Source organism: Elaeis guineensis, chromosome 9, assembly GCF_000442705.2.
Source record: "Elaeis guineensis isolate ETL-2024a chromosome 9, EG11, whole genome shotgun sequence".
Taxonomy (NCBI): Eukaryota; Viridiplantae; Streptophyta; class Magnoliopsida; order Arecales; family Arecaceae; genus Elaeis; species Elaeis guineensis.
The window spans coordinates 91,508,421-91,525,191 of record NC_026001.2 but is presented as its reverse complement, the minus strand read 5'-3'; the positions used below and the strand labels follow the sequence as shown (position 1 = coordinate 91,525,191).

At 40.5% G+C, this 16,771-nt stretch overlaps 1 pseudogene; it reads right to left on the bottom strand.

Moving 5' to 3' along the window:
• Window positions 1-1,145: 1,145 nt before the first annotated feature.
• Window positions 1,146-4,991, bottom strand: LOC105032680 (momilactone A synthase-like; annotated as a pseudogene).
• Between the last annotated feature and the right edge of the window lie 11,780 nt (window positions 4,992-16,771).

Genomic DNA, 16,771 nt, shown 5'->3' with positions numbered 1-16,771 from the left:
CTAAAACCCTAATCCCAGTTCCCACCACCTCTCTTCCCAGTTTTACCAACAGTAATGGATTTTTCTTTCCTATTTCCTTATTCTTATATTTATTTAACTTTTTTCTCTGGTGATATTTGTTCATGTTGATTGCTCTCTCGATGTGGTAACCATCACTGGGCTTTGGCCACTGCCCTAGTGCCCACTGGTGGCTATCGGAGATATAGCAGTCTCGATAACTTGGTGAAGATCACTTCAGCTAGTGGTGGACCTCCTAGTGGCTAGTGGTGGTGCAATGGTGGTCCTTGAAGGTTCAAGCTGTGAGTCACTGAGTTGTGAAATGTGATGGGGTCATGCATGGAGCCATCGTCATGGGGCTTGCTCACTGGACAAAGAACCAGTGAGCTGAGGGTAGTTGCTTATATTTGTTTATAAAGTTTTTTATTTTTTTCTCCTATTTCTGTTACTTAAAAATTTTTGTTACTTTTTCATGAGATTTTTTGTTACTTTTTGTAAATGTTAACTTATCAATTGGTAAAGGTTGGTTTAATGCTGACTGCTAACTCAACATTTAAAAATTTAAATGTACATTGTAAAAATTTATAATTGTACATTGCATTGAGATTTTAAACATAAATAAAAGCTGCTTTGTTGACTTTAGAGTTTTATTTTCCATGTTATTCTAGATGAGCCGAACACGAACGTGTTTGATCATATATACTCTAGATGAGTTGAACTCGAGCCTAATTCGAAAATAACAAGCTTAACGAACTCAATTCTGAGTAGAGTTTTCTCAAATACATTTGAATCCGAATCGAACTCGAACTAAACAGTAGTTCGAAATAGTCGATCTCGAACAGTGGTGTGTTCGATCGTGTCCGATTCATTAATAGCCCTCAGTATATTTTGGATGGACAAACGCATATGTAGAAATAAATATGTGTTTGTACATCATCAGAAGCATGTCTTATAATCTAGTGAATGTACGTGTGTGTAGAACTGAAGGTAAATTTTAAAATTCAATGAATTGGATATAAAATTTAAGAGACGGTTTTGGAAATACTAATAGGATGTGCCTGGACTAGGCATGTACAAACATCCTAAGCAATATAATTAACTTCATAATCCAACCATAAATTATTATATAAAATGAGATAGACCCGGGTTTAGCCATTGGACATCCTTCGTGTTTGAATTGTCAAACTCGACAATTTATTCCTAAACAAGCCGAAGCCTGGAGAAAACGGTTTCTCCACACATCCGAGTACCTAAACAAACATGCGAAGGATTAGTCAGTCGCAAATCCACCGTCAACCAATAGGTTGACTCCACTCACGTATCTGGCTTCCTCGCTCTCTAAAACAAAAAAATTTTTAACCATAATTTCTTCGATAGTCGATCAGATTATACAAATTTTATCCCCAAAAACAGCACTGTTTCCACCGCATCGTCCGCCTTGAGCCTCACCCCCTCGAGGATTGCATGCTCGTGCATGAACTCCTCCACCTCCTCCATTCCAATGCCCAACGATGTCGTCGCTAGCGGTGTCGCCACCCCGTACGGCGACACACAGTTCACCCGCACACCGAATTGGCCGAGCTCGACCGCCGCGCTTCTCATCAGCCCCACTACCGCAAGCTTCGAACACGTGTACGCCACCGACCCCATCCCGGCGCCGCCGACGCCATGCTCCCCATCATCACGATGCTTCCCCGCCGCGCCGGGATCATCACACGCGCGGCATGCTTCGTCCCAAGGTAGCTCTCCACCAGATTAACCCCCATCACCCTTTCGAAGTCTGCCTTCTCGGATTTGCGTAACTGCACGCACAGCGAGCCGACGATGCCGGCGTGTTGAACATGATGTCGAGCTTGCCGTGGCGAGAGACGGCGGCATCAACGGCTTGTCGGACGTGAGACTCGTCGGTCACATCGCAATGGACATAGGAGGCAATTGAGGAGCCCAGAGATTCACAGAGGGCTCGGCCCTTGTCATCCTGGATGTCGGCGATCATCACGCGAGCGCCCTGGCAGGTGAAGAGCTTGGCGGTGGCCTTACCGATCCCACTGGCGCCGCCTGTGATCAGTGCCACTTTGCCTTCGAGCCTGCATCATCTATTCAACACACTTAGAACTCAACTGCAAGGGGCATGACGCTAGCAATCTATAACAGGTTTCTTTTATGATAAAAATAATTTATAATCTTTTATGATATATATATATATATATATATATATATATATATATATATATATATGATGCTTATCATGAAGAAATTCTATCTATACTAGTTTTGATAAATTTTTAAAATTATTGTTACCAGCGAAGCTTGCTAACACTGAAAATATTTAAGCTCTTTTGAAACACATGAGTTAAGTGCCTATACATATTTACAGTAAACCATCAAGTTTGGCTCCCCATGGACCACCATTGATGCTTTGATGGTGCTTCTTTGGCGTTGCCACGGCCTTTACGGTAGAGGATTTTTTAGCTTGCCCCAATTTTCCCAATTCTTGATGAATTCTGTAATAGGTTTCCCAATAATGACACTCTAGAGTTGTGGTTTCTTGGGTTTGTTTTTATATGATGTGAAGTTGGCGTTGTTGGATTTGTTTGGGCCTTTGAATTTGTATAATTCAACCGTGGGTTTTTTTAATAGTGGTTAGCAAACAAAAATGATATGTGGATGATACAAAGAGGTTAGACGTATTACTTCGGGGTAGATAAGTTTTGGTGCCTTGCAGGGGATGAGTTCATAGTTAATGATCTCATGCATGGATAGATTTAAACCAACAATCATAAAGGTTTACTTTTTCCTGAAGTACTAAAGGCCGCTAGGATTTTCTCTATTCCAAATGAAAAATGCTGAATTATTTTAACTTATAGGGAACAAAAATTGTTCATCACAAGAGAAAAAATTTGCTAAGAAATTTCTTCTATACTTTATTTTGGATTATTATTGTGAATTTTTTGCATTTATGCATATCGATGCTCATATAAATGCTAAACAGGCGTTTATGTAAATATCAAAACAATGCAGTTCCCATAGTTTAGAACCATACACCAAGGAAAAACAACTTTTGTATCCGTATATCATATATGATAGTAGTTTTTTCGTTGAATGATGATTTCAAACAAACTAGATTTCTTACAAATATCATCTACATCTAAATAAAAAAGTGTTAATTATAGTTATATTTTTTTGCAAGAAAAAATAGCTTTTATATCTAGATATCATCTATAACTAAATATATAATAGCAGCTTGTCATTGAATGATCATTTCAAATAAATTTATCAGTATTTGTGTGTTAGCTCATGATCAATATTGCTATAAATTTTGCCTATCCTTATTATATGTATGTATGTGTATTAGCGAAGACTATATCTAATCACGAACCACATCAAACTTTGTATTTTTGACTATATCTAATCACAAACCACATCAAAATTTGTATTTTCCAATGAGGTAGCCAAATAGCATGGACAGACGATGCCATCACTATTTAAGATTTTATAGAGAGAACTGAGAAGAAGAACCTTGAGGACTCTGATCTCGGTGCAGACGGATCGATGCCATTGGACAAAAGAACATAGTTTAGGACTTCACAAAGTTCAAACCATTTTGATCCTAGCAAACTAGTGAATGGTCTTCTAATTTTTTGGCATAGACGTGCGATGAGAGGATCAAGGATATCTAACATGCGTGAGGTCAAGGTTAGCATATTGAAGCAAAATGGTTTTCTTAAATTAGGCTGTAGAAGCAAAGGTGAGGGATGCCTCGAGTGAAAAATAATAAATTAAATTTATTATAATAATAATGAAAGTAAGAAAATAAAAAAAAAATTATCAGAAAATTACAATCCAATTAAAAGGATTGAATGTAAACTAGGAATAGAAAATAATGTTGCTAAATCACAAACCAATAAGGTCGGACTTGGTCTTTCCATAAGAAGATGGGATGAATGAGTCTTTGGGCAAAGTCAAAGTGCACATTTGAGATGCGGAGCCAGCTAATAATTATTGTCTATGGTGTGATTAAATCCTGACAGTTGGAATTTCCTTATCTATTCTTTCTGTGATTATATGGATTGCTTTGGTGAAATAGCTATCTTGCCAAATTGGGATCATGCTCCTCGAATTTTGCTAGATCAGTTGTAGCCAAATCTTGCTCATCTCTGCCATACCTGAGGACCAAATCAGTCGAGACCAAGGTGGAGGTCTACAACACTTGCCCTCTACTCTCAAGTCTGAACTGGAGCCGAGGTTGGTCAAAGAGAGTGGAAACTTAGAGTTGAGGCTGACCTGACAAGCCTAATTAATGTGTTTCAACAACTGAACTCAAGCATCAATAACGATCTGCCATATGTCATAAATTAGTGCACTCAATCTCTTCGATCTATTGATCTAAGTCGTTATAGTTGTGAATCCATGTGGGGTTGATTATAGCTATCCTTCGACTGCCACTTGGCAGCCATCAATGGTGGCTAGGTGAATTGCCACCAGATTAGAGCCATCCGAGCTCTTATAAATAGGTGCTCCCTTCCTCATATTTCCTCTTTACTATTTTACAATTCCACTGTTGCAAAAAAGAGAGGTGAGGTCCTTGGGTGATTTTTGGCAAATCTCCAATGATCGCCATTGGTAGCCATGGTTGTCCTCGGCTAAATCCGACCTCTGAGCTTAAACCTTCGAAGTCTAGTCCTTGGACTATTCGGTTATTCTTGCTGTAAGTTAGTTTTCCTTTTCTTTTTTCAGATTTTGCTGAAGATGAGCATCTTGAGGTCATCACCAGTTAGTTGGCCTTCTGATCAGGACCCATCTGGTGGCGGTCTTTGATCGCATAGTGAGCCCTCCTGGGAGGGCTCTAAGGTTGAGGAGGTGCCAAATTTTGGACCCTTCAAGTAGCCTTTATCCTCACTCATGATGACTTGGAGGTCATCCATCTCCAATACCAAAATACTCTGGGATTCAAAATAGAGCTCTCCAGTCCCTACAACTGGATAGCTAAACATCCTATAGGTCAGATTGGACTCTATGAAGAGTCCTTAAAAGTTGGTCTTAGGCTACCTTTCCATTCTTTAGTTGTAAATCTTCTTAGGGCCTTCCAAATAGCTCTCTATTGCGTGGAGCCGAACTCAAGGCACCTTATAGTGGCCTTCCTTTCTCATTGTTTTCTCCTCGATGCTGAGCCGACCATCTGCCTCTTTTGGACATATTTCTCATTCAGAAAAGACTCTAAAGAGGTTGGGTGATGGGATGTTTCTCCTTGGATAAGGTGGCATTTCATCCGAGGTGCTCCTTCCTCTATTCATAACTGAAAGAAGCATTATTTTTTTGTTTCGACTGAGTAGCCATAGGGTTTTAATACTTCATGGGGCGATCTTGGCGGTCATTGAATAAGGCTCCAATGCTCTCAAATATTGAGGAAGCCTTGAGGTTCATTTTTAGTCCTACCACTTCTCCTTTGCATGCGCTCCTTTCCAAGGAGATGTTATATAAGGTTGGATTGAGCCTGACCAATCATCAGGGTAAGTGTCAATATTTGCAATTAATATTTCATCTCAATTCTTTCTAACTAGTAGTTTTCTACTTTTCATACATAAAGCCTGACAAACTCGAAGAGCTGCATTGTTTGGTGGAGAAGAAGAAACCTATGGGCAGCACTCCCACCCCCAAGCGAGGCCAAGCTAAGGTGGTCCTCGCCCAACCAACCGCTGATTCTCCACAAGCACTGGTCTGTGGTTTGGTTCTGAGAGTGGGGGCATCCTCCTTGGGAACACCGATCATTCCCTCCCTTCGAACAGTTGCTTTGGGGGAGCAGCTCCTTCCTTCTTCTGCTTCTTCTTCCCTTCGAGGTGCAGTGACACTTCAGGATTCTTCCCATGGATATTCCTACCAAGCCAATGCTCTGGCCTCAGCTCCCCAAAGTCTCCTACACAACCAGAGCAGAATGTTCAGGATAGGAGGTTGGGCCTGACAAATAATTGGATTGCTCGTGAACTACTTCAAGCCACCATCCACCTGACTGACATCAAGGTGATTGATGCGGAAGGAGCTGGATATACCATGCCAAGGACTCCTATGACTCCCTTCTTCACGTGAGTTTCAAAAATTTTCTCTTCTCTCTTTTTTTGACTGACTTGATCTCCTTCACAGCTCATCCACTACATAGACCACTTTGTAGGAATCCTAAAGATGGCCTGACAGACCTCAGAGGAGGCCAAGGCCAAGGCCGTCTAGGCCAAGAAAAAGGTGGTCGAGACCTCGGAGTTGGAGGTGGTGGCCAACAGAGAGATCGAATCCTTGAAGGATAAAATAAAATCATTGGAGGTTGAGGTGGAGAATGCTCAGGTCTAGGCCCAGGCTCGAGTGATTGATGCCCTTGGCATGGTGGCTGCATAATGAGAGAAGAAGCTCAAGGCGATGAAGACCGACACAGTCCAAGATTTTCATTTCTCGAACGACTTTCTAGTGGCCAAGTTGGAATTCACAGTTGAGTCTTACTTGGTGGGCTTCATGGAGTGCAGGGCCAAGGTTCAGGCCCTCTTCACTGACCTCGACCTCGATCAGGTGGATGCTAAGGATGAGAGTGTAGTTAGCAAGGAAGGAGCAGGGTTGGACGGCACCGAGAATGCACCAGACGAGGTTGTTGGAGTGCCTTCCAGCCTCTTCCTATGATTGTATTGGTGGAACCCGACACTCCAACTAAGAAGACCAATGCCTCTGCCGACATTCAGAATTAGGAACTTTTCCTTCTTTTTTCTTTGCTTTTGTATCTGAACTCGAAAATGGCTAAGCAAATTTTGTGATCAAGTCATCTTAATATTTTTCAACTTCGGTCGAGCTAATTTTGTAATCAACTTGATCATTCCAATGTAAATTCCTTTCCTCTTTAATGCAAACCTTATTTTTTAATTTCATCTTTGTTGCTTACTTTCAGTGGTTGTCCATAAAATTCTCCAAGTTGTAGAAGTTGGAGCTTGGAGGGTTAGCCGACATTGTCTTCAGCCTCTATTCAATTCATCCGATGATATGGAGCACTAGTTTGGCCATGTCGAGGAGTCTCCAAAGGGTGATACCCGTATCGTCTTTGGCCTTCGCTCGACTGGTCTGAGGATGAGGAGCACCCTTTGGCCATTTTCTTTAGCCTTCGCTTAGTTTATCCAAGGATGAAGGGCATCAATTGACCATTATCTTTAGCCTCCACTTGCTCGTACGAGAATAAGGAGTGCCTATTTGGCCTTTCCCATCAGTCTACACTCAATTTGTTCGAGGACGAAGAGCACCAATGGCCATCATCATCGAGCAGCCATCATCATTGGCCTCTGCTCATCCATTCAAGGATGAGGAGTGCCAGTTTGGCTATCATCATCGATCCCCATTTGGCTCATTCAAGGATGAGAAGCACCCATTTGGCCTTTCATTGGCCTACACTTGATTCGTTCAAGAATGAAGAGTGTCAGCTTGGCCATCATCATCGACCTCCACTCAACTCATCCGAGGATGAGGAGCACCAATGGCCTTTGTCCATCGGCCTTCTCTCAATTCATCCGGGGATGAAGAGCACTCATTTGTCCATGATCATTTGCCTCCACTCGGCTCCTCCAAGGATGAGGAGTGCCATTGGCCTTTTTTCATCAGCCTCCACTTAATTTGTTCGAGGATGAAGAGCACTAGTTAGCCATCATCATCGGCCTCCACTTGGCTCGTCCAAAGATGAGGAGCACCAGTGGCCATTTTTCGTTAGCCTCTACTTGATTCATCCAAGGATGAAGAATGCTCGTTTGGCCATTATCATCGACCTTTGCTCAGCTCATTCAAAGATGAAGAGCACCAGTGGCCATTATCATCAGCCTCTGCTTAGCTCGTTCAAGGATGAGGAGTGTCCATTTAACCTTTTTCATTAGCCTTTACTCATTCATCCAAGGATGAAGAGTGCCAATTTCACCATCATCATCAACCTTTGCTTAGCTCATCTAAGGATGAGGAGTGTTAGTGGCCTTTGTTTGTCAGCCTCTGCTCAATTCATTCAAGGACGAAGAGCGTTAGTTTGATTTTTATCATCAACCTCTGCTTGGCTCGTCTGAAGATGAAGAGTGCCAGTGGCCATCATCGTTGGCCTCCGCTTGGCTTGTCCGAGTATGAGGAGCATCCTTTTGGCATTTTTCATCATTAGAAATGCCAAGAGATGTTTTCAAGCTATGACAAGGAAAACTTTATTGCCAATTAATAATAATTACATCATGGATAATAAATTTATAATTTTTTTATATTCCAAATCTGAGGAATCAGCATTCCATCTAATTGATGGAGTCAGTAGGCTCCTGGCATACCACTTCATCAATATAGTGAGGGCCTTCCTAGTTCGACAATAGTTTTTTTCTGTTTGAGACACTTCAGTTCTTCATAGGATGAGGTCTCTTATTTAGAAAGCTTTTTCTCTGATCCTTGAGTTATAATACTGAACTACTTTCTATTGATAGGTCACCATCCGAAGCCGAGCTCATTCTTGTGTCTCTTTCAATAGGTCTAAATTCACCCGCAGGTCATCTTTAATTATTTTCTTCATTGAACTTCTCCACTTAAAGTGAGGGGAAACTAATTTCAAGTGGTATGACAGCTCAGTCCCAAAGACCAAATGGAAAGAAGTTTCTCTGAGGGGATCCACTGCATCGTTCGTTAGGCCCAGACTATATTGTAGAGCTCTTCCATCCATAAATCTTTAGCTTGATCTAGTCTCATTTTTAGTCCCTACAGTAGAGTTCGGTTAGTCACTTCAACCTCACATTACTTGGGTGTGCGACCAAGGTCATGTGCTGGGTGATTTCAAGTTCTGTATAGAACTCAGTGAACTTTGCATTATTGAACTGACATCCATTATCCATGATGATGGCCTGTGGTAGGCTAAATCGATAGATGATGGACTTACAAATGAAGTCGCAAATCTTGACTTCAGTAATGTGTGCCAGTACTTCTACTTTCATCCATTTTAAAAAGTAGTCGATTACGACAAGCAAGACTTCTTTTGCACTGTCATGATCAAAAAAGATTCGAAGATGTTCATTCCCCATTGGACGAAGGGCCAAGATGTAGTAATCAGTGCTAAGGGAGTCAAGGGTGACATTGGACATTGACATTTCTCTAGCACTGATCACATTTCTGCATCAAGTCGGTGGTGTCCTGCTGTAACATTGGCAAGAAGTAGCCTTATCACAATACTTTATAAATTAGTGCTCTGCCCCCCAGGTGGTTGCCACAAATGCCGTCATGAACATTTTGAAGGATATAATTTACTTATGATGGATGAAGGCATCGAAGCAATGATAGTGAATAAGATCTCTTGTACAACTTGCCTTCATACATAGATATTAAGGTGCTTGGTGCTTCAACTTTCTAACTTCCTTGCAAATGGTGGGTAGTATTCCATCCTTCAAAAATTAGATGATCGAATCTATCCAGCTCGACTTATGATCAGTCTGCATTACTGAAGCCTCTTCGATGCTCAGGTTTTCTAGAGTTTCTACATATGAGCTTCTTTTGAGGTTGAAGATTTCCATAGTGGCAAGCTTAGACAAGAGGTCAGCTCTAGTATTCTCAGACCTCAAAATTTACTGAATGTTTAGGGATGCAAAGTCAGATGCAAGATCTTTCACCTTCTATAGGTATTCAACCATATTGGATTCTCGTGCCTCATACTCATCTCGCACTTGGCCAATGATGAGCTACAAATCATAGTAAACCCTCAGGTGTTAGACTCCTATCTCCTCAGCAATCTTAAGTCCTGCCACTAAGGCCTCATGTTCAGTCTTGTTGTTTGAAGCTTTGAATCAGAAGCATAGGGCATACTCCACGACCACACCTTCTGGATTGGTGAGGATCAGCCCGACCTTGGATCCTATCACACTGGAAGACCCATCTATGTGGAAAACTTAGCGATCCTCAAATTTGTTGGCTTCAAGTTCTAGTGTGAGTTCTACCTCCTCAAGTATGGTGCACTCTAAGATGAAGTTTGCCAATACTTGAACCTTGATAGATGATTGCGGAAGATATTTTATATTGAACTCTCTAAACTCAATGGTCTATTTGGCCAGCCGACCTAAGGTCTCAGGTCGGTGAAGAACCAACCTGATGGGTTGGTTCGTAAGAACAGCAATCGTGTGCATCTAGAAGCATGAACATAGTCTTTTTGCTGAGATCACGAGCGCATACACCATATTTTCTAACCTCCTGTACCTAATCTCTATATCTTGGAGAACTCAGCTCACATAATATATGAATTTTGAAGCATACCTTCTTATCGAATGAGCACCAAGCTGACTACTAAAGAAGAGACTGTAAGGTACAAGTACAGCATCTCATCTAGCTCCAGTTTGCTAAGAAGAGGAAGAGAGCCGAGGTATCTCTTTAGCTCGTCGAACACAATTTGGCATTCTTCCATCTATTGAAAATCCTTCATCCATTTAAGAGTTTTGAAGAACGACGGGCTCCACTCGATTGATTTTGATAGAAATTTGTTAAGAGCTACTATCCTCCCTATCTGAAATTGCACTTTCTTGATTGTCCTTGATAACACATTTCTTGAAGAGCTCAAATCTTCTCCAGATTTGCTTTGATCCCATGGTGTAGCACTATAAAATCGAGAAACTTATTGGAGGTGACCTAGAAAGTATATTTGTTAGGATTAAGCTTTATGTAAAAATGCTGCAGTATCGTAAAGATCTTTTCAAGCTCAGTAATGTGGTGCTCAACAGCTTTGCTCTTAACGAGCATGTCATCCATATACACCTCTATATTTCTCCCAATCTACTTCTTGAAGATCTTGTTGATGAGCCTCTAGTAACTCACCCCCACATTCTTCAGATCAAAAGGTATGATCCTGTAATAGAAAAGACCTTTGTCAGTAGTAAAGACAATCCTCTCCTCATTCTCAAGGATCATGCAGATTTGATTATAGTCAGAGAAGATATCTATGAAGGAGAGGAGTTGGTGATCCGAAGTGGCATCCATCAGTTGATCGATCTGAGACAGTAAATAGCTATCCTTTGGATGTACCTTATTGAGATCGATGTAGTCGATACACATATGCCACTTTTCATTCGCTTTCTTGACCAACATCATGTTTGCTAGCCACTCGAGGTAGTTTATCTCTCAAATGAAGTTGGCCTTTAGGAGCTTGTCTTCCTCTTCCTTTATAGCTTTTTACTACTGTGATGCAAAATTTCTTTTCTTTAGTCCAATAGGATGATGCTTCAGATTCATGTTCAGGTGGTGAACGATAACTTCTAAATCTATATCTGGCATGTCTAAGGCCGACCAAATAAAGACATCCATATTGGATTGAAAAAATGAGGCAAGATGCTAACGATGCTCATCATTTAAATTGGAGCTGACCTAGACTACTCTGGTTGGGTCAAACTCCTCCAATATGATTAGCACAAGGTCTTCTACCGATTGCCCTCTCTGTTCCATCAGCTCGTCCCGAACGTCAAGCTCTTCCACAAGCTGAGGTTCCGTAAGAGCCTCCCCATGCAAGGTTACCATATAGCATTCTTTGGCTAGCTCTCGATCTACCCCCAACCTCGTCGATATCATATGGAGTGGAAAATTTAACTAACAAGTGATAGATTGACACCACAGCTGGAAGTCTGTTCAACCCTAACCAATCTAGTATGAAACTTTAAGCTGATAGGATTTTTACAACCAGAAAGTTGATCTAAATGGTGGACTACTTTGGAACTTGGTCTGTAGTCATCGACAACGAGATGACCCCTTCTATTGGTACGGCATTGCCAGAGAACCTAAATAGAGGAGAGTTGAGTCTCCTCACTTGATTATGAGCCAGACCCATTCTTACAAAAGTATCATAAAATAAAAAATCTACTAAACTTTTATTATCAATAAAAATATGATGTACATCATAATTTAAAATATTTAATTTTACTATAACCGAATCATCACGAGGGCATTGTATTCCCTGGAGGTCGAGATCGAAGAAGGTGATTTCTTCATCCTTAGTCTTCTGCCTTTACTACTTCTTGTCTTCAATTTGGCCTAACACTGAGATCGGATTACCAAGCTGGCCCCTAGAAATGGTGTGGATCACCCCCACCATAGGCCTATTCTCCTGGGGACCATCAAGTTGAGCCCATTTGAGCCTAGTTTCCTCTTGGCTTAGCTGTTCTTCAACAAACTACCTTAGTCATCCTTGTCTGATGAGTGCCTCAATCTTATCTTTAGATTACCAATATTCTTCGATATCATGATCATAGTCTCGATGATATTGATAATATTTTCTCATATTTTGCCTGTGAGGTGGGGCTATCATCCTCCTTGGCCTCAATAGATCTCCTTGGTATTCTATCTCCATTAGTATCTAGGTTTGGCAAGCATTGAGTGGAGTATAATTATTGAACCTCTGAGATGGAGACCTAGATGGGCAACATCCCAACAAGGTCCTCATTCAGTTAACGCAAGGAGGTGTCCAAGATCTGTGTGATCTCTTATCACCCCAATGGCCCATCCCTCATTGCTAGATTCGCCACCTTCTTTCTTTCCTCGGGGCTCATTACAGGGTGTTCGTTGTGTCAAGCCCATGCCTCTTCTACATTCACATGCTTTTCTACCATCACCAACATTTCGATGAAGTCCTTGGGGCACCTCTTTTCAAGTGAGAAGAGAAGCATTCTTCAGCATTGATCCAAATCATGCACTTCGAGGGTGGCAGCATTGAAGTGGCAAATGTATTTCTAGAGAGACTTGCCTTCTTGCTACTTGATGCTAACAAGCGAGTTTGAGTCTTGATGACTGCTAACGAAGTAGGTTGTGACCAATTGGCTAATTTGCTCAAAGAAATTGATCAAGTTAGTTTGAAGACTCGAGTATTAGTCCCAAACTGCTTTCCATAAAGTAGATGGAAATATCTGGTAGATAATTTCATCAGTTGCTCTATGGAAGAGCATTAGAGCTTTTCATGACTCCAAATGGTCGATGGGATCCAAGGTTCCATAATACGACTTTAGTTGCAGCATCTTAAATTGTGTGAGGATCAGCTTGTCCATAATCCTCCTGGTGAAGGGGGATTGGCATTGAAGCTAAGCTCCACATCATTGTTAGAAAGTGTGATGGTTTCATACGTGTAGTTTTAAAATTTTTCAAACATCAGATTCAATTATCCAGTAGAAATAAAATAAATTAAAACTCTTATAATTTAAAATACATACTAGATCACACCTGAAAACCACATATCGGATCTTCATATGAACACATCAATACAAATCTAAAATCTAAAAGAAAAAGAAAAAAGATGAATAGGAGATTGAATCTCCATACCTGATCGTTTTCCTTTGGATCCTACGAATGTCAAGGGTTTCTATCTGAGCCGCGTAAGTGCTCGACCCCTGCTGGTATCCACACAGAGATGATCCTGATCAGAACTCCAAAGCCTTTGGAATGCTAGCTTTGTTCCTTGGCTTGGATCTGGGCCCTTTTTCTTGAACAGAAAGGAACAAGATTGTTGCACGAACCCTTCGTGCAAAACTTTTTAAGGAACTTTCACAACATCAAGAAAAAGAACATAAACAATTCCTTTCTTTTTCTTCCCTCTATAAATTCTCTCTTTCTTAGATCTACTCTAAGAACAATGTCTGCACGAAGAGGAATAAGGGATGGCAATGGAAAGTAGCAGCAAGGCAGAAAAAAACTTCTATCAACTGACACACGCACACCCGCTCCTTTCTCTTATTTTTTGTCGCACAAAAAAAACTTGCCACCACCCAAACCAGATATGATCTAATCAGGTCTAATTCAAATCAAATTTTAATTTGATCGATCCTTATCTGGAAAGAAGGATGGCATTAAGAAAGAAGGCTTGTGGTATGATGAAAAACCCACGAAAGAACCACCTCATGTGTGCCCTCTTTTCTTTTCTTGTTTTGTCGCACAAAACAACTCATCTCAGTGCCAAACAAACTCCCTTATTTGATAAGAATTGATCTAATTTGATTCAAAATCAAATTAGAATTCAAATGGCATTGCTTCTTATCCAAAAAGGAAAGGGAAGGCACCATATCTCTTCACAAGCGCAAGAGAAGAAATGTGCAACAATTCTTAATGCCCCAAACCCCTCTTGGTCGGCCAGATGGGCAGAGAAGCCTAGGTGAACATGGGCTTAGGTGGTTAGAATTAATTGGGTTCAATCTAGATTCAAATCAACTCCAATTTGAGTCTGATTCAAATCAAATTCAAAAGACTATCAAACTTGATCCAATCAGGATTGAAATCTCAGTCTAACTTGGATAATTAAATCCAATTAGCCTTAAATAAAATCAAGATCAATTAAATTAATTAGAATATAATCCATAATTTAATCAAGTCTAATAAAATTGTAACACTTGCAATTAAATCTCTTTGCTAACAATTAACAGTTACTAAATCTATAATACTTACAAATTAGTAATTTCTAAATTCAAACCATCAATCTATTTGATAATTTGAATATAATCTAAGCTATTGATCAAGTCAAGCTTCTTTTGTGTGTGATCTCTCAGATTCTATTCTATCTGATAGTGAGGCATACCATGATCTCCATTACAGTATCATCGAAACTCTTTTCGATGGACTGAAATGATTCCAACTCATCCGAACAAAGATCGTTAATCAAAAAATGATTCTAGTGAGTTCTCACAATCCACCTGTGATATCTAGCAGCATGTAGTGACAATCCAGTAGAATAAAAAAATAAATTTTTAAATATAATTACTGTGTGATACAATCTCTCTATCGTGAGTTTCGATAAGACGGAGATCATGGAGAACTCGTCAAACCTCGTTATTAGTCATACGTCAGATTAGCTTGACTCAAGTTTATTTATGAATCTCATAAAAAAAAATTTTTAGTATTCACGGTTGCTCTGATCAAAGACTATCTGAACTCAGTCTCATGAATCATATAAGACTACTCTTTTTCTACCAAGATCGATAGATTCTATCTATATGCATCCTACTCCAAATAGTGAACCTGAATCCACTGTAGCCAACATACATAACAAAGATCCGAATGGCTAGAGACTAAATGAACCTGCAGTCAAACTACAGCAGCCTCACTGTGAATAACCAAGGCACCGCAGGTTAAAAGACCACTCACACCACTATAGATCTAAAAAACCACTGATGAGTGAGTAGACATCCAAATAATTTTTTATGTTGGTCATGCTCAGTACAAGCTATTCTTTAACAATCATTTATATTCTCATCCCAATATTCTTACACTACATACTCAAGACTCATCTGTCCAAAAGAGAGGTGATCCGTATACCGATCTAACTGGATTGATCACTATCCTCTGTGATGATCCTCAGATCGAGAGCATTCAGAAATTAACTACTAATAATGTATGTATCAAATTTTTAATACCTTGAGAATATACAAAATCATCTTTGTTAATTTCTAAAATAATTCATGAACACATACAACATTAATGGTAATAAAAACTATCCGTCAAGTACAAAAATATGTCTTAGGATTATGTTATGCATCAGTCAATATTGGTTTATACGACATACATCTAACAGTCAGGTTATTGAGTTCGACTTATAGTATCTCAATCCACTACTGCATCTTCTAAAATTTTCTCTCTACCTCTGTATCTTGAGCAGTATAGGGTTCTCGATGTTGAGAGAGATTACCCAAAGTGGAGTCTTTCCCTGATCGTGGGGTCGGTGAGCACCTATGTTGTCCTCAGTCAGGGCTCATGGTTGGCTGTGTCGATTATGCCCCTACCTTGGATTGTAAGGAGGTGAGCGTTAGATAGCTCGTCTAGCTTGATCTTGGTGCAGGGCATCTAGCACAACCTGAGCTAGAGTAGCTTGCTGTATTTCTTGTATTATAGTGGTCAAGGCCTACACCTACTAGATAAGGCTGTTGAATTAATCATTGGAGACTGTCAGTGTAGGTTAAGGAGGTCATGGTGCTTGGACCAGTTCAAATGCGACAACTTCCTATTGAACATTATCGAATCGTGTGCCATTGGAGCGAAAAGAGGTGTTTGAAGCTCCTCTTCATGGCCTCATAGCAGAATGCTCTCTTTCTCTCTCAATAAGCTTTCTACGATGGCTGGGAGCGACATTTCTTCTAGTACCAATCTGTTGCTGTCAAATTCCAAGCTGATGAGATCGGACTTGATCTTTCCAAAAGAAGATGAGGTGAATGAGTCCTTGGGTGAAGACGAAGTAGAAGGATCCTTGGCTGGAGATGAGGTGCCAAAGAAAATATCTCCTAGATGCTAAAGCTGGATCTTCCAAAAGTTTCTGACTAGAAGATTTTTCGATGGAGATCCTCCGATGCTCAAGTTAGCTAAAAATTGAAGAATAGTGAGAGAGAAAAAATATAATGGAGCATCTTGAGGCTATCAAAAACTTACGTGGGGTCCTCTTTTCTATCCTATTTATAGAGGATAAGTACCATTCATGTATGTCGGGGGGACTGGCTATTTATGAAAAGTGCATACAGATTATGCTAGTGATGATCATGTTCCGTGTTAGGGATGTGGAGCTAGGTAATATTTGCTATCTAGGGCATGATCGAATCCTGATAGTTGGAGTTGCTCCATCTGGCCTTTCTGTAATTATGAAGATTGCATGCCTGAAATAGCCATCTTGTCGAATTGGAGCGACCTACCGAACTGGGACCACGCTCCTTAAATTTTGTCAGGTCGATTGTAGCTGACCTATGCTCGCCTCGACCATATTCAAGGACTAGGTCAGTCGAGGCTAAGGTGGAAGTCCATAACAAAAAGA